The sequence below is a fragment of the Sebastes umbrosus genome, chromosome 23 (assembly GCF_015220745.1).
Source record: "Sebastes umbrosus isolate fSebUmb1 chromosome 23, fSebUmb1.pri, whole genome shotgun sequence".
In the NCBI taxonomy this organism is placed as follows: domain Eukaryota; kingdom Metazoa; phylum Chordata; class Actinopteri; order Perciformes; family Sebastidae; genus Sebastes; species Sebastes umbrosus.
Genome location: NC_051291.1, coordinates 21,910,719 through 21,938,299, shown reverse-complemented (window position 1 = coordinate 21,938,299; position 27,581 = coordinate 21,910,719). Strand labels below are relative to the sequence as shown.

At 42.6% G+C, this 27,581-nt stretch overlaps 1 long non-coding RNA gene across 1 annotated transcript; it reads right to left on the bottom strand.

The window, feature by feature from the left end:
• Positions 1-8,531: 8,531 nt before the first annotated feature.
• LOC119482909 lies at positions 8,532-25,789 on the bottom strand. Its single transcript, XR_005205575.1, has 2 exons — positions 25,694-25,789; positions 8,532-8,576 (listed from the first exon to the last, which is right to left on the bottom strand). It is a non-coding gene; the product is annotated as an uncharacterized LOC119482909 (long non-coding RNA).
• Positions 25,790-27,581: the final 1,792 nt, after the last annotated feature.

Genomic DNA, 27,581 nt, shown 5'->3' with positions numbered 1-27,581 from the left:
TACTATCAAAAGAGACATTTTAGGCAAAAAAAAAAAGAAAATTCTGTCTGGAGCCGCAAAACATTTGATCATTGTGATGAAGGTAACACAGTTTATAGTCTAAGTATATAGTATATCAGTCTAATGCAGTGAGGGACAAAGAGACAATGTACTACGGAGTATTAGGGCCACACAAAACACCTGAGATTTACAGAATAAAGTCGTAATATTACGAGAATAAAGTCTTAACTTAACGAGAAAAAATGTCATAATATTACGAGAATAAAGTCATAACTTTATGAGAATAAAAGAAAATAACACGTAAAATTACTACTTTATAATATTCTGACTTTATTCTCATAGTACTACAATTTGTTTTCTCGTAAACCTATAACTTTTTTCTCATATTATGACTTTATTCTCGAAATCTCAGATTTATTTGTTTTCCTCAATGTGGCCCTAATACTCCGTCGTACCGTCGTACCATAGACCTACAACAATGATAAATAAAAATGAAAATGTAAACAAAAAACAGTTATCCATTTCCATTTTTCTCCACAGAGAACCACTGGAGAGGAGCTAAAGAGCTGCGTGTGGCTCCGGAGCCGCAGGTTGCTGACCCCTGAATTAGATGAACTAGACAGCGAACACTTTAAACGCACTAAGGTGACATGTTCCAACAATAAGTTATGAAGATGAGTAATGCAAATTACTCCAAATGTTTTACTTCTTACTTTTAAAAGCAACTTTCCCAAAAACTCAACCCAACTCAATATCCTGAGGTGAAGTTGGGTTAGGACCCAAAGTGCTGCTGGAGTTGGACCTGCTGAATCCACACTTACACTCTGGCCTCTGCCAGCGGGCTTCTGCAGAGTGCTTTGTAGTGACAAGTCATTACCTCAGCTGGCGCTTTGTTAGCAAACAGGTCCTCCTCTTCAAGTGATTAACAAGTAATGAGTAGATTGCTCCGGCAACAGATTCCCTGTTTGTGCAGACGCACATAAAGCGAGTCGCACGTGCACAAACACATTCGGGCGAGCGTGCTGGACTTTGTTTTCTGCTAAGCACAGATGTTATTGTGTTCCTAATGGTGCTTGAAGTAATTACACCCTGTAATGTTACTCGCTGTCTAGTCCTCTCCAGCAAGCCTCAGCATGGTGGCTCAGAAGTACCATACACAGACACCATTCTACCCCTAAATGACTCCATTAGCCAGAATGCATCTGCAGTCGCTTCGTCTTGTGCGGGAATATGAGGCACGCTTCACCAGCAGCCTAACTGACTGCATACAAGTTGGTCAAACACACAAACAATGTATTAGTAATAAGCATTGTGAGACGCCAGTTTGTGTATGTGTGTGTGTGTGTGTGTGTGTACTTGTTTTCATGGCAAATGAGGACAATTTTATGATAACACACCTTCAATATCAGGACGCTTGGAAAAATGAGGACATTTTTGGCGTCCTCACTTTTCCAAGCTCACCACAGTGTTTATAGAGCATCCATAGCATTAAAATAAGGTCTGACCAAAATATAGCCTTAAATATAGCCTTAGCCTTAAATCTCAACAGATGGATGTATTCGTAGAAGCATGGCTCGGAAATACTTTGATTCCCAGGTCTGTAGGACCTTGGGAAAGACACGTCCCCATTTGTCACATTTTTTTCAAAAGACCTGATATTTTCTATGAACACGTGTGTGAGTGTGTGCGTGTGTGTGCGTGTGTGTCTGTGAGAGAGAGCTTAAAGATATGAAAGACTTTGACAAAGACTTAATTGAACAATAGGCTACAGAACAAAGATCTGCATCCAGAATGAAGCTTTGTCACTGTGGGAGCATGTTAGCATACTGACGTTAGCATTTAGCTTAAAGCACTGCTGTGTCTATGTACAGCCTCCAGTGAGCTACCTCAGCGTCTGAGAAGTGAAGCCAACGCTGAAGTGCCTTAAACTTGCATTCTTTCTAACAGCCAGCAGGGGGCGACTCCTCTGGTTGCTAAAAGAAGTCTGAATGTATAGAAGTCTATGAGAAAATGAGCCTACTTCTCACTTGATTTATTACCTCAGTAAACATTGTAAACATGAGTTTATGGTCTCAATCTCTAGTTTCAAGTCTTCTTCAATACAGCATGATGTTCATTTAGTAAATGATGGTCCAATTTAGAGTCAAATAGACCATAAAGCAGGGGATGCTTCAGGGCGGGGCTACCTTGTGATTGACAGGTCGCTACCACGGCCTTTTCTCAGTGTGTTTTCAGTTCTTGAGAGTTAATTGAAACATTTTGGTAGCCTCTTGTGTCACAAAAAAACAAGATGGCGACAGCCAAAATGCCGAACTCGAGGCTTCAAAACATTATTCCACAAACCAATGGGTGATGTCACGGTGACTACGTCAACTTCTTATATACAGTCTATCTACAGCAGCCTCACACAGCCGCTCACATTGCTGTCAACTCTTGATAACATACATTTTAAAAAGTCTTAAAGGTCCCATATTGTATAACATCACCTGACAGGACGTAAACATGGATCCAAACTGTTGCCTAGCAACGTAATTCCGTTGAAATGCACTAAAACGGAGTGTTTCAGACAGAGGGTAAATACTGGTATATTCAGGCAGACAGTATGAGGAAAATAAAGTGTTTTTTGAACATTACAGCATGTAAACATGTTCTAGTAGAAACACAGAATACAAGTATGAACCTGAAAATGAACATGATATGTGACCTTTAAGTTGGGAACATAGTTATTGGGGTTTGTGCCTAAGTATGTCCATATGACAGAGACATTTTACCCTCGTTATCGACGATCCTATGGTTAGCACTTAAAAACATAACCATGTACAGTGTTCAGAAAAGTGTCAAATTAATAAAGAAACACCTGTTTTTTTCAGAGTAGCAGGTGTTTGAAACGAGCTCTGTAGTGATTCTATTTCAAATTTACAAAATGAGCAAAAAGGAAAAAAAAGTATCTGAAAAGTTTCATTGTGATATTCATAAAATGATGCTAAAATGTTAAGGCCCTGAAAACATTTTTACATCAGCTTTTCATCGTGAATGACGGGGTTGTTCAATGACAAAATGTTTGATCAAACTTTGAACAGTTTTGGAAGAGAATTCTGTTTTTGTTTTTTTTGCTTTTGTTCTTCTGGTTTGAAGCGAGTGAGGCTCAAAAAGGCCATGTCTCCAGTTGCCCTGCATCAATCAGAAACATTTTTTTATTTATGGTGCCAGCTCTGATCGATCTCCACCCACATAGTTCGGAGGAAGCTGCTAAACTCTTAATAAATAATAACTTTGACATTGACTGTTGCTTATTTAGTCATGAATATTCAGTGTTAGAGCATACACAGGATTTGAAACTAAGTTTTCAGAGTCTTTAAGTAAACTTAACAACTTTCCGTATGACCTTCAACCTCACCTCTGACATAGCACAATGTCACAAATATATCGCCTTCTTACAGCACAGGATAGAACGGCTCCTTTCCTCTGTGTCTCGGTCCCTGTCAAGGCAAGGTGCAGCACAATCCAATATTAATGCACCTCTGCCAGTGTGACTGAAATGACTGCCGCTGTAAGGCAGTTTGCCCTCCAGAAAATTCTAACTGATACCTCCTCTCTCCGGTCTCCAATCACCCTTACGACCCGAGCCTCCAAACCCCCTGAGGGATATTTTGTTTAAGTCATTTTCTCCTGTGTCTGCGCTTCTCCTCCTTCCTCCCTGCCTCTTATTCTTCCTTCTCCATTTGATGTCACAGACTTGTTTTCTGTTTATGACTGTGGATGATTGAGGCGCGTTGCTCCAGAGTCAGCCCTGCTCCGGGGGGAGAACGCAGCAGGACATGGACAAACAAAAACTGTCACCTTCTAGGAGGGGTTCAACTGACATTGGAGGAGTGTGAATGTCTGAGTGTGTGTGTGTGTGTGTGTGTGTGTGTGTGTGTGTGTGTGCAGCCTTCTCCCTGGGGGTAGACATCTTATCTCAGAGGCGTCAGGGAGAAAAACAGGCCAATATGTCGGTGCAAAGATGCGCCGTGGGTAAGAACGGATACGAGACCTTCTGATTTACCCGCAGTGACAGGACCATAGGGCGTCCTACTTTACTGTGCAACCAGCCATCGCTGTCCAACTCGGGGAGACACGGAGGAAGAGAGGAGACAGGGAGTGATGGAGGAAGGAAGGACATGTTACAGCATGTCATGTTTATTTGTGGCAGTGTGAGAAACCTATAGCTGTCATAGCTGGACAGACAGAGAGTGTGTGTTCAAGGCCTCCCAAAAGATAGCTTGTGGGATCCAGCATTTCTAACCCAGAGTTTGTGTTGCAAGCAGCACAGTCAAGGCACTAGAAGTCCGTTCATTTTATTGAACCAACAAGTTCTCATCCCAACTCGTCACATACTGACGCTTTGTCAGACCCCTCGTCGTCACTTTTCGCTCGCAGGGAACACGTGGTTAATGTTGTGAATTTAACAAAAGCACTTGCTTAGGATTAGGCAATAAAACCACTTAGTTAGGTTTAGGAAAAAACATCATGGTTAGGAATGCACCGATACCAATACCAGTTTCGGGGATTGGGTTCAATACTGTGCTCATGTACGCGTACTCGTACTTGCAAAACGGCTCCGATACAACGGCACCGATACCACTTTACGGTGGTGCGCCTGACCCCGCTGGGCCGGGATCCCACCTCAGCTGGCGTGCACCGGCCCTCACTTTCATTGCGCCACAGGGTGTTGCTTGCACCCTCTGACTCGCGCATGCGTTAGACTCCTTGGTCCGTGTTTCAAGACGGGTCGGGTGGGTTGCCGACATCGCCGCAGACCCCTGGCGCCTTTTTTACGTGGGCCAAGCCCTGATCTGGCGGCACGACGCAGTTGGGGCGCACTGAGGACAGTCAGCCCCGGGCGACAGTCAGCCCCGGGCGACAGTCAGCACCGGGAGCAGGGGGCCCTGTCCCTCCCCGGCAGGGAGAGAGGGTGCGGAGAGCCCTTTGTCCATGGTGCGGAGAGGTCCCGGCAGGGAGCGCTGTAAAGCTGTGGCCGCGAGCCACCTTCGCCCCGAGCTTTTCCAAGCCGACCTAGAGCCGGTTGTGGTGCACCACCTCGTATGCGGGACTCCCCAACCTGCCGTGTGAACCTCACACCCTCCGGATGGCTGTTAACGAGGGTCTTTTGGCACAGAGAAGTACTCGTATCGGTACTCGGTATCGGCGAGTACCCAAATGTAAGTACTTATACTCGTACTCAGTCTGAAAAAAAGTGGTATCGGTGCATCCCTAATCATGGTTGGGCTTAAAGTCACTACGTTTTTACAGTGAAAATGTGACTTGACGCTGTAAAGTAAAGTGAAACATAACACACGGGACACAAACAGCGGTCTCCTGGATGAAAGCCCTGTGTTTGTTGGACCCAACCACCACCCATCCCGCCCACCCTGTGTGTCTCTTTCGCTCTTTAAACTATGTCATTGCAGCACTTTTTCTGTGCGTTTACTGTTGAGATGGGTTTACATTGTAGTTCATGGAAGGCCCGAGTGCCTTGTGCAGTGGTTTTTGACGCCCTGGGAATTATGGCTGGGACCATACACCTATCTCCCGATTCAATACTATCACGATACTTGGGTGCCGATTCGATATGTATTGCAATTTTGAAGTACTGAGATTCAACAAGTATAGCGATTAAATATTACGAATGTGCTCAGACAGCCATGGTGAGCCCATTCCAGCCATATGGTGGGTTAGGGTTAGGGTTAGGGTTAACCCTAACCCTAAATGGCCTAACCCTAACCCGCTGCAGAGATTTGCCAAAAAAAGTTTAAATTTCTGGAGAAAGTTGTAGGTTGCTATTGACATGCTCGCAATGAGAAGTGAAATGGTGTTTCACGATTTGATCATGTCTAACATGTCAAAAGACGGCACAAGTGTTTATAGCTGGTCAGAATGGCTACCCTCACAGGCGAGGTGGAAACTCTCTGGACGCTGTCATAGAGAGGGACGATGGGGATAATGGGACACACTTTGGGACTGTTACTCCTCCAAGACATTCTAGCCGCTGCACTTGATTGTACACATGAAAAGTGCCGTGTGAAGAATGAAAAAGAAGAGCTGGAGAACTCGAGAGAGAAAAATCCTGCTTTGTTTCGACGGTTCGACGAGCGCTTTGTTTGAAGCACGCTGACAACTTAAGTCCTCGGTCCCATGAGAGGACTGACAGGGTGATGTGTTCCACGTCTCCAGCTGTGTTCCTAGAACTACGGCTGCAATTTCGCAGAGGTTTCATCCTCTAACAGCAGTATATTGGTTTAGAGGGTGACCTGTCACAATGATGGTCACTCCAACCATCCATCCAGCTAAGAATAGCCAGGTTATAAACTCTAATGATGGAGCCAGAACATGACCAGGGGCCTCATTACTGAAAGTCTGAAATCCCATATTTTCCCATCTCAGTTTAGGATAATATTTAGGTTTTTGGTATTACAGAAACATGTTTCCTAACTGCACTTTGGAAAAAAATCCTATCTTATCTTAGGATAAGAATTTAGCTATTACAGAACCGTGATACAGTAATTTAGGGAAGTTAGGAATCCTAAATTAGGAAGGCATAGACCTAACCTGACGCAACAGAATACTTGGCAGGTGTTTGGATGAACCATCTGTCAATCAAACTCTTACCAAAGCCAGTCAGGAGGAGAGTGAAAACCTCTCTTCCCTCGAGAAAAGCCTTCAGTGCCGTTCTTTGCTCTTCTTTCAATGAAGAAATACTCTCCAGTTCTGCTAGAACTGATGCTATTGCAGCTACGCTAACCTCTTCAGGAGCCACCATTGTTGTTTAAAACGAACAGTCGCCACTCCGTGTCGTCTCACGCTCACCTAAGCTACGCCTGTAGCTGCCAGTAGCTCCTCACTGCACGCCGATTGGTTACGGCCACACAAACACATCACTTGAAGCCTAACAAGATGGATTCTCGTGTGATCTGTCCATATTGCAAGAATCCAGCTGCCGTGCAAAATAAGCATACACCCTGTCCTAAATTAAAAATAACTGCCAAAGCAGCAGCACTGTTGTTAGGTCTGTATGACAATGACAATGAAAAGGGAACACCATGAACACCGAAATATAATGGTTGCAAGTATAGGCGCCGGAATAGGGGGGGGGGGGGCGAGACCTTTTGTCCCCCCACTTCCAGGTGTTATTTTAATAAAGTGGCAATGTCTAAGCCAGGTATTAAGGTCATAGAACGTTGGTGATAAAGTCTATATTTTATATGAGTTCAAAGTGATCTGACATCCAGCCTGCCACAATCTGCTACAGTTTCATAATGAGCTGAAAATACTTTTACACTTCTCAGCGGACGGGGTCTGCGCAGTCGGTTGACCATCGCATCGCATTTCCTCCGGTGCACCGGCTCTAGGTCGGCTTGGAAAAAAGGCGAAGGTGAAGATGGCTCACAGCTCCAACTGTGAGTTCCCTCGCCTTTCCGGGCCGACGAGTGCTCGTTGCGCAGTGCGCCATCTGTCCCGGCGCTTCCGGCGTGACTGTCAACCGGGCAGACTGTCCTCAGTGTGTCAGGTGTCTGCGGGGATGACGGCAACCCACCCATATTGAAACACGGACCCTGGCTCATTTACCATGCTTTGTGGGTGGGACTTTAAAATGTACAACATTTTCTTGTGAGGGAGTGTGCCCCCAGATCTCCCTTGAGGGTCCGAGGTCCGCCCACCGTAGTCTCACAAAATCCTGTGGGAAACACCCTATTACGTAATCACCCCCCACTTCAAAACCCATTCCAGCGCCGTTGACTGAAAGGATACTCAAACCGTAGCCTAGATGATGAACTCCTTGTAGCTAAAATTGAACGCCCATCTTTTGTCCATGATAGCTAAGCTAGCTAGCCAGTGATGAGTGAGAGTCGTTGATATTATGGCTCGTCCATCTAAGGTAGCCTACCGGTACATTCTAATCAAATACACAGGCATGACAGGACGAGTGCAGATTGAAGAATCAAATTTACAGTTATAGTTAGGATTTCTTACGTTAAGATAAGGTATGGGGTCTGAGATAGGATAGGATACAGCCATGAGTTCAAATCTCCTAGGCCAGGGGTCAGCAACCTTTACTATCAAAAGAGACATGTTAGGCAAAAATAATAATGATAATAATAATAATAATAATGGAGCCACAAAACATTTGATCATTGTGATGAAGGTAACACAGCTTATAGTCTAAGTATATAGTATATAACTCTAATGCAGTGAGGGCCAAAGAGACAATGTACTACGGAGTATTAGGGCCACATTGAAGGAAAAAACACCTGAGATTTACAGAATAAAGTCATAATATTATGAGAATAAAAGTCGGAATGTTACGAGAATAAAGTCATAACTTTACAAGAAAAAAGGTCGTAATATTACGAGAATAAAGTCATAACTTTATGAAAACAAAAGAAAATAACATGTAAAATTATTACTTTATACTATGACTTTATTCTCATACTACGACTTTGTTTCTCGTAAACCTATGACTTTATTAGCGAAATCTCAGATTTATTTTTTTCCCTCAATGTGGCCCTAATACTCCGTAGTACCATCGTAACATAGACCTACTACAATGATTAATAAAACTGAAAATGTAAACAATAAATGTAATCCCCATTGAGCCACTGGAGAGGAGCTAAAGGAATATTTGTATCTGTGTACTGCCTCCATCGCTGTAGATACACCAGTTTGCTCATCATCGCTGACTGAAATATGCCTGATCAAACCTGCCTCAGATCTGCTGAGCTGCTTTACTCTATTCTTCTTGAACATCCTATTCATACAAGTGGTCATTGCTTCTGACAGCGAAATGATGTGTCCCGAGGGAGCAATCGACGGCGAGCATCACTTCAGCTCTCTGAGCTGCGTTCACACCACCACCCGACTGCTCCACCGACAGATAGGTGTTCATAAGGCTGACAACATCAAACATGCCGCTGTGCAGGATGTAAGGTAACAAGTATTAGACTTCATTTGTGTTTCCCACAAAACTCATTCCGTGGTGCTCACACAAATGGATCTTTTTTGAGGATGTGAGATGGACTCATGTCCCCGAGTCTTCTGCATCCAGTAGTTGAGCTCTTAAGCGATAGCAGGTCCTCCAGTGCCCCCATCAGGATCTCTCCTGCACCTCCAGCTCTTCATCGCTTTCATCTGCAATATCTTATGCGTTTGTTTCCACCACAACATCTTTCTTTTTTTCTTCTCTCTTTGTTGTGCGACTCAGGGAAGCCACGGAGTATTGCCGTCGGGGAGGAGGAGGAGGAGGAGGGGAGACGTTAAGAAACAGCAAACAGACATGTGGGGTCTGCAAACACTGGTGTGCGTACAGGTGGTGCAGAGCTAACAGACAGGAATCATTACACTGCTCCACTCACAACGCTGCTGTTCCACAGGGACCGAGCCTCCACACACTCCACACAGATGTGCACACACACACACAAATACAGATTGAAAATCCCATATGGTGCACATGCAGAACATAAACATGTCAATGCATGCATGCAGGTACACACAGGAAGTGAGCGTTTGTCAGCGAGGATTATTATTGCTTTGTCTCAGTCGTAGTTCACGACAGCGAGACGGGAGGTAATAATAAAAAAACACAGAGGGAGAAGATGCAGTAGAGGGTAAAAAAAGCAAAGATGGCAAACTAAGAGAGAGGCAGGGACAAACCTAAATCTCCACTTGTTATTGTACCTGAGGCCAGAGAGTCAGCTCGCTCTGCAGCCTGGCTAATGGTGCGACGTTCGCCAGCATATTTCACCAGACACATTTACATTTGCTGCCGCTCTGACCTAGTCATAGCACATCTCTCCCTCATTTGTCCCCTACGTCCGTGAGTGTGTGTCTGTGCAGCAAGGATAATGACTGCATTGATCAGAGACGTCCCCAATGGGTGGTCTTGTTCCGTCAAGGCTGAGAGAAAACGAGAGGGAGAGAGAGAGAGAAAAAGAGAACAGGGCCAGAACGGGATGCCCTCTGTTGCTACCCGCCTCATCGCATTAGCCAATCAAATATCCATCTTCGGCTGTCGCCTTCCTGCTCCACGCAGACTATCAAAATCTAATCGGCCACACTGTTTTTATCGCTTGTCATGTCTCTGTTCCTACCTTCCTTCATCATCCCTTGCTCGCCGCTCCAAAAAAGTATTTTTTGGCTCACGCGAGTCAGATCTGTGGCTGATTTACAAACCTGGGGGAAAATACTGCAATCCCCTTTTTGGTTATTCAGCTGACTTATACAGAGTAACTTGATATTAGACCCTGCAGCTCCTATTGCCACATACTGATGGGCAACAAATTCAAAGGAAAAACCTGAGTAAATGAGTAGGAGGAACAGTGAATGCAGATGCTTCCATACAGGGCACGAGGGGTCACTGAGTGCTTTAATGAAAACGATGTGAATAAAGTGCTACGGCCTTCACCGTCACCAGATCTCGACTGCTATCAGGCCGTTAAATGTGCATTATCGCTCGCTATAAGCCTCATAGATGTGGGTCAGTAGGGGCCTACAAAGCCGTTGTGAAAGTGAAACTTAAAAGCGACACGTTCTAACACGTAAAACCGAACGAAACGTTACGTTTTGAACACAAACAAAACTGCTTCTTTTGGGGGTTTAGGCCATTGGTTCCCAACCTTGGGGTTCGACCCCCAGTAGGGATCGCCAAAAATTCACGGGGGGGCCACGACGCCTTCTTGATTTAAGGTGGTATAAGACAACTTTATTTTTTTTAAATATGCAGTTAGCCTTTATCTCAGCATTTCATTCATTTCTGTGAGGAAAACTTCACTACGTTGATATTTTTAAAGTTTTAATTATCATTTAAACTTGAAAGTTTTAATTATCATTTAAACTTTAAAAAAACTCTCAGGATAAAGGTCTGATGAATACCTGAACACAAGAGCCTTCTCTCTCTGCTCATCCTGCATTAGAAATACACACAGTTAAAACAGTCAAAGAGCTGATGGAACAATGACCAAGTGTCAGGGAGAAGAAAACACTGAATTTGTCAAAAAAGAGAAGATTAAGTATTTATGATTGTTTAAAAAAAACATAATGCAGAGAATTGTATAAAAGGTCCTAAAAAATAACTCATCTCTGATGCAATATTCAAAAGGAAATAATCTGCTCAAAATGAATTCAAATCTCTCATTTTACACAAACTTCCTGCAGTTATTGCGTTTACTATTTAGGTACAGTTGTACAGTTGTTCTGTCCTGTTATTGTTACGCATTGAATATAATATGACATATCCATAAAATATGTCACTTAGTCCGGAGTCGTCAGGGGTCCCTAAAGGAAAACAGGTTGGGAACCACTGGTTTAGGTCAACAAAACCACCAAGTTTAGGGAAAAACATCATGCTTTGGCTTAAAATGACTATGTTTCAAAAAATAAACTTAAAGGTCCCATATCATGCTCATTTTCAGGTTAATACTATATAGCACTTTAACCTGATTTATAATGTAAAAGACATGAAAATCTCACTTTTTACAACATGAGACATTTAATGCTTGTGAACACAGACAACTACTCATTTTTCACACAAGTCTCCTGGGTGAAAGCTCTGTGTTTTGTGTCCCATCCATCGCTCCCGACCTCCACCCAATATGGAGTTTCATTCATGCTGTTTATGCTACAGTGTCTGACTTATGCTTTTGCTCCTGTCATAATTACTACGGCCGCTGTCATCTTCTTTTATTTCTTCTTTCGCTGATCGCCAATGTGGATAGATGACAAAACCTACTATTGGGTGTAGAAGGGGACCTACTGGCCCACATCTATGATGCTTATAACCACTGATAACGCACATTTAATGACCTGATAACGTGGGAGATTTTAGACCGAAATGTTGGACAGCAATCTCCAAGACCATCTTCAAAATGCCATCGCCTTATTTTCTTGAAAACAATGGGATGTATCTGCTCGTGCAGGATATTTCCCGCAATTTCCAATGAAAATGAACTTGTTGGGAGTATTTCTATAATAAAGTTTTATTTTTCCGCAGTAGTTGTTGTGTGGCTGATGTGCACCTCCACACATCCTCGTGTTTCCGTCTACTAGTTTCTGATGCCGTTAGAGATTGTTTGATTGAGAAGAAAACATGAGGCAAGTTGAAGAAAGACTCAAAAATCCTTTTCAGAAACACACATCGAGCAAAACCATCCTCATTGCAAACTCTCTGCTCACCACGATCATTACTCTCTTTCAAAGCGAATGAAACAATGTGAAAGCTACCATGCGGCTACCAATCATTACTGCATATAAACACGGCTACTGTTAGGAAATTAAAGGGGACGTATCATGAAAAGCTCACTTTCTCAGTGCTTGTGCACATACATTTGGGTACCTGGAGTGCCTACCAAGCGACAAACTGTGAAATAAGACAACTCAAGTCAGTTTTTTTATGGGCTGCCTGGATCAGAAAACATGTGAAGACAAGCATCTTAAAGGGACAGGGGCTAAAACCAGCCGATTAGACTGTTATCAGACCATTAAATAGGCGTTATCAGTCGCTATAAGCACCATAGATGTGGGTCAGTAGGGGCCTACTGCGCCTACAGTACTACGTTGTATAAGTGAATCTTAAAAGCAACACATTCTAACATGTGGTATAACTGAATGAAATGTTACATTTCAAACACAAACAAAAAGGCTTCATTAGGTTTAGGAAACAAAAGTACAACTTCTTTAGGTTTAGGCAAAAAAACACTTAAAGGTCCCATATTATGCTAATTTTGAGGATCATACTTGTATTTTACGTTTCAGACAGAGGGCCGACAGTATGAGGAAAATACAGATTTTTTTTTTACATTACAGCATGTAAACATGTTCTAGTAGAAACACAAAATACAAGTATGAACCTGAAAATGAGCACTATATGTCCCCTTAAACACACCATACAGCCTGATCATGGTGTGATCTATAGTATTGCAGTGCGGCGTTATCCACAGATTAAATCCAAGGCTGAACTATAACTCTAGTTAACCCTATTGCTTCAAGCATAAATCCAGTTTAATGCAGCAACCTGCTTTTTGTCTTTGCTTGACTAATTTAAAGGTCCCATATCGTGCTCATTTTCATGTTCATACTTGCATTTTGTGTTTCTATTAGAACATGTTTACATACTGTAATGTTAAAAAAAACTTTATTTTCCTCATACTGTCTGCCTGAATATACCTGTATTTACACTCTGTCTGAAACGCTCCGTTTTAGTGCATTTCAACAGAAATGCGTTGCTAAGCAACAGTTTGGGTCCATGTTTACTTCCTGTCAGCTGATGTTATTCACATCCACTGCAACAAGAAATAAACTGGGACACATTTAGAATGTTTACATTTAAAACTGTGTAATGGTCTAAATATTGTATATTTGTGACATCACAAATAGACAGAAATCCTAACGGCTTGTTTCAAACGCACAATTTCTAAAAACGAGTTGTGTGTATTTCTCTGTATATTGAGCATTCTGATACGTTCACAGTATTTATATCGCACTCAAACCTGCTTTAGTATATAGTATATTATATACTCTATATATTAGTATATATAATATGAAAATATGACTTTTTACAATAAGGGACCTTTAATTTCTAAAACAAGCTGATTTCTATTGACAGTTTTAGTCATTTTAAGAAAATCAGATGATCAGGACTCATGATAGACAGAAATGGACCGTGTTGCAGTATAGAGATAAGAGACAGACCTCTGATAACATTTCTGTGATGTGGTGTGAAAACAATCACCTTGGTTAGAAGCACAAGGATATCTTGTTGTTTTACTCATACAGTTTTTATTCTACAGAGAACTACTCTTCTTCTCATTATAACAGTGTCATCGCAGTGAAGCGATCGCTTCTTTTTCTACACGTTTTATTTAAGAGCGCCGCAGTACATCTCACAACACATGTGCATCCGCCGCTGTCTGTCTTTCCTTCTCGTGACACTGAGAATAAAGTTGTGTGTGGAGGGTTCAGGCGTCTCTCTTATCATTGGGAACAAAAAGGAAAAAAAGGTGCAACACTTTGAGGTCTGACAGCTCCGGAGTTCCATTAAGAATTCTTCTAAATTTACAGTGAGAGCAAACCGCCACAGCTTGCCGCCCACAGAAACAAGGCAATCACTCACCTCAGCCCCTGTACGCAGCCAGACAGCATTTACACTCACACACACACACACACACACACACCGAGATTCAAAGACAAATGTTCACACACACATGCAGACGGATTCCGACGTATATACAAACACACACACACACACACACACACACACACACAGGAGACCAGGGGAGAGTGCAGATGATGGTGCTGATGATTTCTTGCTGCTGACAGTTGGCTTCTCCTCTAAGTCCCGTGTGTGTGTGTGTGTGTGTGTGTGTGTGTGCATATGCGTGGGTGGATAAGGATCCGTCACGGAAAAGGTTACGCCTGATGCCAGTGCAAACAAGAGGCGCAGGATCCGGCCGCAAACCACAAGCCAATCTAGAATACACTTCACCTCGGAGACGTGGAAGTATTAAGGGGAAATACACACATATGGCTTGTTTTCACACACACACACACACACACAGTGATAAATCCGCATGGAGACAGAGATGTAATTTCTCCCTTTTCTAGCATAACATCCTTCACATGGTGCATTCACGGCAGCACGAGTCGGGGGGTTGACACACACTCCGTTCGGGGCGCTTAAAGGACTTTGCTATTTAGTGCTGATGACATTCAGAAATATTGGATGTTCTTTGGTTTCTAATCTCTTCCTCCGAACTCCCCCCGAAGGAGCAAACAGGGTCATTAAAAGTCAGGGCGTATGGCGCGGCGGCGCCTGCAGGAGATGTGGAAGGACCCCCGTCTCGGCGTCGGCGATATGTTTCTGTATTTGCGACTCAGAGAGGCTTCGAGAATCGGGAGGGGAAAAAGGGAGCAAACAGAGAAAGACAATGAGAGAGTGAGATAATTGAGATGCGTAAGACGAGCCGATTTCAGATGAAACAAGTTCGCTATATTCGATTGCAAATAGACGCGCACCGGGAAAGCACACACGGCCGATAAATCTCCGGCTGTCTCCGGAGAGTTTGGCTGATGTCTCCGAGGCACGCATGAATATTAAATGTCCTCTTGTAAATCAAACAGTGGTGTGTTAGTGGGCACCGAAACAGAATTAGGTGGGAAAGGGCAGATAATAAATTGACTCTATTTTCGACGCCAAAAAGCTTCTCGCCACGTGAAAAGACACAGGGAGACATGGGAAAAGTGTTGGAGAGGCCTAATGGCTTTGATTTTTTCTCCTCTCTCTCTCTCTTAACATTCTCCCCCCACACACACACACACAAACAAACACTTTCAATAAGGGGTAATAAGGATAACAAGGAGAGTTATAGTGCTGGTTTGATCTCATCATTTCACATTCCTTCTCTCTAACGTTACACTCTGCTGACACGCACTGGAAAAAGATGCACTTGAGTGCACATGAATTTGCATGTGAGTGTCCACATGGGTGCAGAGGGGATGGGGGCGCGGGGGGGGGGACAGCAGAAACACAGACAGGGAGGAGAAGAAAAGATGGACACAAAGTGTGTGCTTCTGTATGATTGTGTGGCGAAGCAGCCTTGGGTTGTAATGCAACGCGGGGAGACAGAGAAGAGAAAGCAACAGACGTGAAGAGGAGGGAGAGGAGAGAGAGAGAGAGGTGATACAGGTGAGAGAGAATATCAACCACCTCTCACACAGAGAGACAATCAATAAGCTCTCTTCTCAGTCTATTTCCTATGGGCTGGCCTGGATAATAGCATTGTGTGCCAAAGCCGCCTGTGTGTAGCCTGGGAATAGGCTGGGGGGTGACGGGATAGTAAAGTATGAAGCCAGCACTGCTGTGGGACTCACACTAATTGTTACTTTTTGTCATAAAGGGGGCAGAGGAATCACTGGCGGGGGTGTTGTGGATTTACAGGTACGATGTCTGGGGAGTTTGGGGTACAGGCAGATGAGGGAAAAAAGGTGCGATTACTCATACTGTTTGATTTTTCTGTTAAAAACACTTTGTGATATTTATGTGTGGAAATAAACCAGGGCTTTTAGAGATGTAAGGACGAGAATGTGATGAGGTTTATCCTGTTGTTGGAGACAGTAATAGATGCTAACAATCACATGTTAGTACGGAAAGTACAAAAAAACGGATTTGATTCATTTGTAATCATGAAAATGATTAAAGGTCCCATATTGTAAAAAGTGAGATTTTCAGGTCTTTTATATTATAAAGCAGGTTTAAGTGCTATATAAATACTGTTAAACTATCAAAATGCTCAATATACGGAGAAATAAACACAGCCCGTATTCAGAAATTGTGCGTTTGAAACAAGACGTTAGGATTTCTGTCCATTTGTGATGTCACAAATCTAATAATAATAATAATAATAATAATAATAATAATAATAATAATAATAATAATAATAATAACTTGGATTCATATAGCGCCTTTCAAGAAACTCTAGGACGCTTAACATAGACATAAATAGACACAACAAGATGGGGCGTTGCGGAGCTCTATGGGGAGAGAGTTCCAGAGCGTGGGGGGGGGCTGTTACATTGAAAGCTCTGTCCCCAAAGGTTCACAGGTTTGTGTGTGGGGGATGGAGAGCTGACCCGTGCCTGAGGATCTCAGGTTCTGGGACTGTGTGTAAGCGTGGAGGAGGTCAGATAGGTACTGAGGAGCCAGGGCATTGAGGGATTTGTAGGTGAGGAGGAGGATTTTGTAGGTGACGCAGGACTTGACCGGGAGTCAATGGAGGTGGATGAGGGTGGGGGTGATGTGCTGCCAGGGCTTGGTGCGGGTCAGAACCCTGGCAGCTGAGTTCTGCACATACTGGAGCCTGTCCAGGGCTTTGTTGGGAACCCCGGACAGAACTCCATTGCAGTAGTCCAAACGGGAGGTGATGAAGGCGTGGATGAGGGTTTCTACCACGGAGTCAGAAAGCGATTGCCGGAGTCGAGAGATGTTTTTTAGCTGGAAAAAGCAGATTTGGTGATGAACTTAATGTGCGGCTGGAATGATAGAGTTGGGTCCAGGATGACACCCAGGTTGCGGACTTCCGAGTATGGGGAGAAAGAACAGCCGTCGACGTCCAGGTGTAGATCTCCAACCTTCCAGAGCAGGGCCTTGGGAGCCACAACCATGAGCTCGGTTTTGTTGCTGTTGAGTTTTAGGAAGCTAGATGACATCCAGATTTTTATTTCATGCAGGCAGTTTACAATATTAAGACCATTACACGGTTTTAAACCTAAACTTTCTAAATGTGTCCCAGTTTATTTCCTATTGCAGTGTATGTAAATAACATCAGCTGACAGGAAGTAAAAATGGACCCAAACTATTGCCTAGCAACGCCATTCCGTTGCAATTCCATTGAAATGCACTAAAACGGAGCGTTTCAGACAGAGGGTATACAGGTATATTCAGGTAGACAGTATGAGGAAAATAAAGTGTTTTTTTGAACATTACAGCATGTAAACATGTTCTAGTAGAAACACCAAATACAGGTATGAACCTGAAAATGAGCACGATATGGGACCTTTAAATTAAAGCTGTACTGATCAATATTTCTATATTAAAAATATAGTGTTGAAGGTAGAATCTAGTGGTGAGGTTGCAGAAACTTCTCCCGTGTGCCAAACGTGTAGGAGTTTAGTTAGTCCGTTCTGGGCTACTGTAGAAACATGGTGGCTGGCTCCGTGAAGAGGACACGCCTCCTATGTAGATATAAACGGCTCATTCTAAGCTAACGGAAACATAACAAGTCTTATTTTAACACATAATTATTGATATTATATTCCACTTCTGCCAATAGATCCCCCTAATTGTTACTCACCGGTCATAGCAGCTAAAGATCCAGATATTTCTCTCAAGAGTTGGTGGTAACGATCATAGAGCTAAAAGCAGAGTAAATATTGGACTTTTATTCATCAGATGGCCAGAAACATGACTCCAGATGAAAGCTAATGCTAATGCTGCTTGTTAGAATGCCCGAGCGGTCACGGAGGCAATGAGGAGAAGTCCACAACCTGATGGCGTTTCAGCATGAAAACATTTTATTTTTCTTCCACATGTACACACATGTTGGCCTCCACCTTAGCATCTTGTCTCACTGAGCTTCCCCCGCCTTATATAGCTGTTCAATTAGCACATACCATTCCTTATATTAAATGCAACCCACAAATATACAAAAATATACAAATATATTTACATAAACCCTTACTCAAAATATAAATACTCTTAATAAATATATACACACCTAAATATCTTTACTAAATACCAATAAATATTTCACCTGAATAAATACATTTAAAACAGTCCCGCCGAACTCCCCTCTACCCTCTTCCCACAGGTTTTACCCTCCCGGAACTATTTATTGGTGCCCGAGCCCCCTGGGATCTCTTTTGCCCGAACACCATGGGAGACGGAAACAGGCAGAGCTAAGTCCATGCATGATATCGACATGACCGTTTTAATGTTAATACAAGTCAATCTACAATCTTCAATCTACTTCCTTATCCCACATTACCTTTTTCCACTACTGGGGTATAAATCAATGTGCATTTTAATAAGTATTTTGATATTTTACAGGAGAACGACGAGGAGGAATCGCCCTGCGTCCCTGCTGTTAAATACCCTGCACACAAGCCTCACCCCACTGAAATACATCGACAATAAATTAATTGATCAATAAATACATCTGTGTGTTTATTTACTCTGTTAACAATACGGGCTAAAAAGTGCGCTCAATAACCATTTATGCATTGTAATTATAGTTATAGTTTAAGTTAGTAACATCCAGTAACAGCGAGCCTTCGTTACACTGCTTGATGTGTATATAGGCAGCTGTTTGCACATATTCTATAACCACTTTATAGGTTCTGCTGCTCCCAAGTGGTCCAAACAAACTGCTTAAATATTCAAATCTACTCTATGACCTTGCTCAACAATATATTGTGCACTTCAATCCATTTTAAAAACAATGTTAAATTGTAGTTTAGTATTTTAATGAACACATTTCGCCCCAAGCCCAACACCATCAGGGGTTAGAGGTCAACAGCTTGACAGACTGATGCTAGTTGAGGTGGGATAGGATGGATTTTCTGGTGACCCGCTGTTTAAAAATGACAAACCAATCGCGACCCAATTCACAATAAGCCTTATCTATAAATCGCAAGAAGAGCAAATTTGTGCCTAAATGAACGTTCCTGACCATTTTTACTGCCATTTCTACATCACCTCATGCTGTATTATCTGTAATAGGTAAACCAGCCATTTCAAAGAGATATACGATTGATAAATCACAACTTTGTTTTATTCATGTGAAAACACATGTTAAATACTTTATAAATGAGACCAAATAAATCCATTTAGTCAGAGTTGACAGGCTTTACTCTCATCAGTAAAAACAGAATGTACGCTAGCCTTTCATATTATATTCAATGTTATAAATAGGCTACAATTATCAGAACATAAGAACATTCAGGCTCCCTCATGTGGCTCTGAGGTGTACTGCACATATACATCTTTAATGAAAGACACTGGAAGAAATTCTACACACTTATTTGGTGATCCTAATAAAATGTCCTGCGACCCACCTGTGGGTCCCGACCCAGTGTTTGGGAATGACTGCCATAGATGGAAAAAGGGTACGATACAAGTGCACACCGCTGCAGAAAAAGTTTCAGTGGAGCTGTGGCTTTTCATATGCTACCAAATCAATTGTTGTTTAAAGGGACAGTTTGTAACTTCTTACACGTATAAATCATTGTGGGTCGGTGTCTCATGCATGCTCGCGTGTGGCTACGCTGTTCAGACTCAGATTCCAACACAAACTACAGTGAGGCACCAAAACCTCTTGGTTGTATCTATTGAAGCTCGTCTGTTAAACAGTGTTGGACGCGGGGGAGACCGTAGCTTTGGTCTCCAGGACCGGAGTCTCTGCTGTACTCTGCTCCTCTGCTCCTCTGCCTGCCTTCACTCAGACACCGCGCTCGTTCTCACTCTTTTGCTCCACTCTCACGTGCATGCGCGCACACTACACACTGCAGAAGAGTTAGTGTAGCTCTGAGAATATCTAGTGAATGTACAGTGGACGTTTGTGCAGAAATAACTGCTGCAGCTCCTTCAGACCAACAGAGGTTTCCCGTGTCTTGTGAAGTGACGGGGCTCCGCAGAGAGAAACGTTATCGTCTCCGACCAAAACTCCAGTGTCTCCCCTGTTCCCTCCGGCCGTGGTCGGGAGGCTGAGGCAGGAAAAGCCAACACTAGGATCAGCATTGATTCATGGAGAGACCTTCGTCTGGTCAGCTAACATTACTGCCAAGCAGCTGAAATATAGAGTGATATTGTGGTTTTAGCTGACGTGTGTCGCCTCACTGTGTTGAGCGATGCTCGTTCATGTCTATTTAGAGCGAGCAAGCGCGAGCTCGACGCTGACTTTCGTTGATTTCACGGCCACAGGTGTCGCTGTTAAAAAGTATTTCTAAGGTTACAAATAGTCCCTTTAAGTTTTGATACTTATTTTCGATTTTTTTCTGAAGCTGTTTCCACATTTCACATTTTTTAAAATAAATGTTCACATTATTTTTTGGGCTGCTCCTCAATTTCCAAAAATTGTATTTAGTATGCACGTTGTTTGAGTGTACTGTTGTGAACACACTGTATGGATGAAGGTCTATGGAGTTGCATCTCCACGTGACAACTGGTTGGACACGGGAAGACAGTCCTGAAGACATATTGAAATATTTATGTCTAGTCCAATATGACAGACTTTTTTATTGATTACTTATCTGCTACAGGGACCAACCTTCCTGTTTGAGTGACTTTTCTGCTGTATACATTGATTATGTTATTATGGCTCACATGTAGCTTGGTTTTTATTTTGATCATCATACATAATAGCATATTGACATGTTTATCATTTGCATGTGATTCTAAAGCAGCGCTGTTATAAATGATTGCATGTCAGTCAGGAGAGAGTTTCCTAATGATTGGAAAGGTCGTTAGTCATTAGTATGTAATTGCCTGGTTTGCATTGTCTATTGATGAAGCACTTTAATGCTAATTATTATGAACCAACATTTTAAATATTAAAGCTGAAGTAGGCGAGATTGGAGCTCACTCACACACCGCGCTCGTTCTCACTCTTTCGCTCAACTCTCACATGCATGCTGCTCACTCCACACTGTAGAAGAGTTAGTAGCTCTGAGAATATCTAGTGAATGTACAGTGGACGTTTGTGCAGAAATAACTGCTGCAGCTCCTCCAGACCAACAGAGGTTTCCCGTGTCTTGTGAAGTGACGGGGCTCCGCGGAGAGACGTTATCGTCTCCGACCAAAACTCCGGCGTCTCCCCTGTTCCCTCCGGCCACGGTCGGGAGGCTGAGGCAGGAAAAGCCAACACTAGGATCAGCATTGATTCATGGAGAGACCTTCGTCTGGTCAGCTAACATTACTGCCAAGCAGCTGAAATATAGAGTGATATTGTGCTTTTAGCTGACGTGTGTCGCCTCACTGTTTTGAGCGATGCTCCTTCATGTCTATGTAGAGCGAGCACAAGCTCGAGCCCGATGCTGACTTTCGTTGACTTAACGGCCACAGGTGTCGCTGTGAACAAGACATTTCTGATTCTTACAAACAGTCCCTTTAAAATCATGAAAAGGTTCAAATTTGAATAGAAGGTGCTATAGTAGAATATGGATCGTAAACGCAAGGAACAAGTTCAGTTTTTTCAGAAAGACAGATGATAGAAACCCTCAATGACAGTTGCACTTTGTTAGAGAAGCTAACGTAATGGCAGCTAGCGAGGTAGTGATGCTAGGACTCTCCACACAGCCTCTTGCACGGTATATGACAGTTTTTTTAAAGATGTTTTAAACTCCCCCCCCACCCCTATTACTATTTGTTAATGCAACAGCCCCTTTTCTCAGCGAGGGAATGATTAAAATCTCATCTCATCTTATAGTTTCCATGCATCATGCGCCCGCCTGTCCCTCTGAATCTCCACCAGGAGCACGAAATAAAACCCAGTGTGACACAGGGGGGATGACGAGGGTGGAATTTCCACTCCGGTGCAGGTGAACCCAATGATTCATTAAAAAGAACGAGCAAGTCAGCAGGAGTGCTATGGCGAGGAGGGATACTTGGGCAGGTGGGGGTTGGGGGTGGGAGGGAGGAGAGGATGGATGGGTGGGGGGGGTGAGGAGAGGAGAAGGAGTACAGAGGGCTGTAGTTTCCATCCATATGGTCAGCCAGTTGGTTGGTGGGCCAGTAGTCAGGTCTCAGTGATCCTGAGCTTCACCACGCATGACCGCCAAATCATCACACACACGACCGGAACGCACACTCTCTGAAAGGAGAGAACGTCGGAGAGTGTGTGTATGAGTGTGTGTGTATGAGTGTGTGTGAGTGTGTGCGGTGTTGGACAGGTGCACCAGATGTCCACTTTCCACTTCTGTGGTCATTGTCACTAACATACTGCGGTATCGTGGGAGGGGATGGAGGCCAAATGGCAGACACAGAAACCAGCGTATCTGGGTCTGGCCGAGAGAGAGAGAGGGAGGGGGGGGGGGGGGGGGCAAGTGATCCAGGTAAACACCTCGCACCACAGCAACCCCCAAATATTTCACAACATCTGAAAAGGCCAAACAGGACAGGAGTCAACTGCTTGCTTTTAATGCCAAGGATGATCTGATGAAATGATCTGATCCCATTTCATTTGAATTAGGTCAGGGGTCAGCAACCGTTACTATCAAAAGAGATATTTTAGGCAAAAATGATCTGTCTGGAGCTGCAAAACATTTGATCATTGTGATGAAGGTAACACAGCTTATAGTCTAAGTATATAGTATATAAGTCTAATGCAGTGAGGGCCAAAGAGACAATGTACTACAGAGTATTACAACAGAATTGTGTTGCTAAGCTAATACTTGGGTCCATATTTACTTCCTGTCATCTTATGTTATTTAAATACACTGCAACAGGACATAAACGGGGACACATTTAGAATGTTTACGTGTAAAACCGTGTAATGATCTAAATATTGTATATTTGTGACATCACAAATGGACAGAAATCCTAACGGCTTGTTTCAAACGAACATATTCTGAATATGGGCTGTGTGTGTTTCTCCGTATGTCGAGCGTTTTGATACTTTCACAGTATTTATGTAGCACTTAAACCTGTTTTATAATATAAAAGACATGAAAATCTCACTTTTTACAATATGGGACCTTTAACGCAATAACAACAAGTTTACACAAATTAGTTTTAACGCCACTAATTTAATTAATGCATTAAAGCAACTTGCGGCTTTTAGATTGCAGCGGGCTCAGTTTTAAAGCTAGAGTGAAGATACTGGCATCATGTGAAACTAGCAAACCACTGCTCCATCCAACCATGTCAAAAAATGGGTTCTATGGGTACCCACGAATCTCCCCTTTACAGACATTGCCTGTTGGGCTGCAGTTTGCCCTATTATGATTTGAGCATATTATTTCATGCTAAATGCAGTACCTGTGAGGGTTTCTGGACAACATTTGTCATTGTTACAGTACAGATGTGAGTGGTATCAACCGAACATCTATCGGCAAGAAAGCATATAAAGCATCAGGGTTATGTTTTACAGTCTGGAAAAATGCAGCGAACAGGCAATTGTTATTGAAAATCAATTTTTTTTCAGCCGATGAATGAGGGTCATACTGTACCGGCTTTCTCAGAAGCACTAATTGTCTTCTTTTAGTCCCAGAAGAATGTTAGAAACTCCCACACAAAAATATTTATTAAGATAATGATAATGAAATAACGTTGCCCGGCAACAATATCCAGACGTTAAGATGGCCTTTGGTTAATATTGCTTTTGGCAAAATCCTAATCTGTGGATGGCTTACAAAGGCCTAGACTTGTCATTGTTACGAGGCTGAACAGTAAAAGAATATGAATTCAGAGTATCATCTGCATAGTGTTTCTGCTATGAAATGCACATGTTCTCGCTTCCTTGATTGTGACTAATAGTATTTCGACAGAGCACCCAGCTGGTGTAGTACTAGGCAGTATGGGGTAGCGCATCTGCTATCCTTCTCAACTTCAGCCTGACCTCTCTGAGGGAAGCTGACACACACAAACACTCACACATACAAACACACATTGCAGGAGGCCGCCGTCCCACGCAGGGCAGCTGAGTGAGCGAGCTAACAGCCTGTGACCGCGCTGTAATTATGAACCGTTTTCTAATTATGGAGCACTTTGGTGGTTCTGTGTCGACCACTGAAACTTTGATTTTATTTTTTTTTATTTCACAGCCTGCAGGATCGGTGACAAAAACTAAGGATGAAGGAAAAATGGTGGTGGGAGGGGCGGATAAAAAAAACTTCTAGAGAGTTTCAGAAATGAGAAAGAAAGTAAAAAGTAGAAAGAGTGGGCAGATAGTGAGACGGAAAGAAACAGCCGTCCCTCAGCTGCAGTCTTCCCAGCAGGGTTTTCCACTGAGGAAAGTGCCAGCGAGCTGCCTGTAAAACAGAATCATTACGCCGTTAACCTCCAATCCATCTTCATTTGACCGTGCTGTAAGAAACTATATCAGTAAAGAAGCCATGGAGCTTCTCGAAGTTGACTGTGGAAATGGGGTGGAGCGAGGGCTAGGACCACTAAACACCCCCGCCCCCCCAACCCACAAACCCACAAACCCAGAGTCTGGGCACGGCCACAGAGTGAAGGCGATGTCTCTCTCCCACCCTCTCTCTCCCCCCTCCTCCGTGGATCTGTGGTCGGGTGCAGCAATGAGAGGTGACTTGTGGCCGATTGTGATTTATGTGGTGGTGGGTTCGGGTGTGCGGGACGTGGGCCGGCGGAGGGGAGAAGATGGATCCGAGGCGTGACCGAAGGAGACAATCTGATTACAGCCTTCTACCTCCTTTCATCTTCATCTTCAACAACTCGCTGGTTCACCCGCTCTTTTTCGCCCACGTCATGTCGCTATGGTAACCTGAAACCTGGTAAGAAGCCAAGTAGCTGGGAATAGCGACCTGATGGTCAAGGCAGAGATGGACACATGCTGATGTTAATGTGTTTATGTAGAATCCTGTCTTCACAAGGACACTCCCATTTAGAGAGAGACGAAGACATAGAAACAAAACAAGTCGCCTCGGCCGATCTACGAGAGGAAAATGGAGACAGGTCTTCAGGAGTGCTGCGGGGATGATGTATTTCTGTAGGCCAACCAGGAAGTTAGCATCGCCCTGGTTTCCTGGACAAAAAGCCAATCGGATTTTTCCATTTGATTTTGGATTATTGCAGAAAATGAACTCTGTGTCAAACACACGTTTATGATACTTATAGACTTAAAGACCCCACGAATGAACACCACTTTGATTTTTGAAGTGTGAATGCAATCGCCAGAAGTCATAACTTTACGAGAAAAAAAGTCGTAATATTACAAGAATAAAGTCATAACTTTACGAGAAAAAAAGAAAATAACACATAAAATTACTACTCTATATTATGAATTTATTCTCATAATACTATTATAATACTTTTTTTCTCGTAAACCTATGACTTTATTCTCGTAATATTACGACTTTATTCTCGAAACCTAAGATTTATTTATTTTTTCTCAATGTCCCTAATACTCTGTGGTACCGTCGTACCATAGACCTACAACAATGATAAATAAAATTGAAAATGTAAACAAAAAACAGTTATTCATTTCCACTAATTAAAAAAAAAAAGAAATCCACAGGGAGCCACTGGAGAGGAGCTAAAGAGCTGCATGTGGCTCCGGAGCTGCAGGTTGCTGACCCCTGCGTTAGGCTATAAACCAACTACACCACAGTCGCATGAGCGTGAGTATACACAACGAGGCTGTAACGTCGGACGAGTCGGCGTGATGACGTTTACTAGTCTCATTCAGCCACTTGTTAGCAACCGCCTTTTTAAAGACACATAAAAGCTTCAAAATTTAAAAAAAGTGGAATATTTACCGATGTATTTTATGTCGTAGAACAAAATGTTAAAATCTCTTCAGCTTGTGTTAACCACAGACCTTATTTCAGGCATCTAACTAAAAACCCGTTGACTTCCAGACGAGGTAACAGGAAGTGCTAAAATGAGAACTCATTTCTGTGTTTCAAGACTCATTCCTGCTGCACTCTATATCCGTGCAGACAGCGAAAGCGTAATCAGCTGGTCAGTCATGTGAGTTTAGCGTTCACTAGGTCAGAACTTATTCCACAAAAGCGTTTCCGTATCCCATTTAGCATATCAACTCTTTTTCGACAAGGCAAAAACCACCTCAAGCAAGCTTAAAAACCTTTTTGTGCAATTGAAGAAGTTTCTACCGTTTCCATACAACTTTTCTAATGTGACACTTCAAAATGTGAATAAAAATATGGCTACTATGTAGATTAGACAGTTTCAGTGCTTTCATCTTTTATTCTTTTTTACCACTTTTTACTCTCTGTACTTTTACTTAATTGATCTGCTTTCAGAGGTTTCCACTAACACCGTAACTCCTTTCGGTACTTACACCTCAAGTGGCACTTTCAGCTTTGAACAACAAAACTAAAAACCCTCAGCTAGTACTGCTTCCAGGGCTTACACTTCAGCGACACTTGAATTGACCTGTTGTTAGATATATACACTTGACGTGGTATTAATGTCTTTTATAAAAGACATTAATCCCATCCTAATCCTATAGGATTTCCACTTCACCTGACCCTTCTAGCTCATTTATCACTTACACTCAAAGTGACATTTCCACTCCTTCCAGTGCTTGAACTTCAACTGAATCTTCAGCTTCTTTCAGCGCTGTTGCTTCAACTTCGCTCAACGCTCACACTAAAATTGACACATAGTTCCTTTCAGCATTTTCAAATATTTAATATTTTCAGCAGCAAGCACACATACATTTTCTTTTGAAAATGTTTCCTTTTCTAGAACTTCATTTTCTGAAGGTAGCCAGGCCAAGGTCAATCCTTTCTCAATATAACTCTACATTTTGTTCAGATGAGTCTATAAATCCATGAACCACTCGACAGATCTCATAGATCCCTGCCACTACAATCTGTCTGGAGCCGCAAAATATTTGATCATTGTGATGAAGCTAACACAGTTTATAGTCTAACTATATAGTATATAAGTCTAATGCAGTGAGGGACAAAGAGACAATTTGAGGGAAAAAACATCTGAGATTTACAGAACGCAGTCATAATATTACGAGAATAAGGTAATAACTTAACGAGAAAAAAAGTCTTAATATTACGAGAATAAAGTTGTAATTTTAAGAGAAAAAAAGTCTTAATATTACGAGAAAAAAGTCAGAACTTTACGAGAGAAAAAGAAAATAACACGTAAAATTACTACTTCATAATATTATGACTTTATTCTCATAATATTCAACTTTTTTTCTTGTAAACCTATGAATTTATTCTCGAAATCTCAGATTTCTTTTTTTTCCTCAATGTGGCCCTAATACTCCGTCGAACTATAGACCTACAACAATGATAAATAAAATTGAATTGTTATTCATTTCCATTTTTATAAA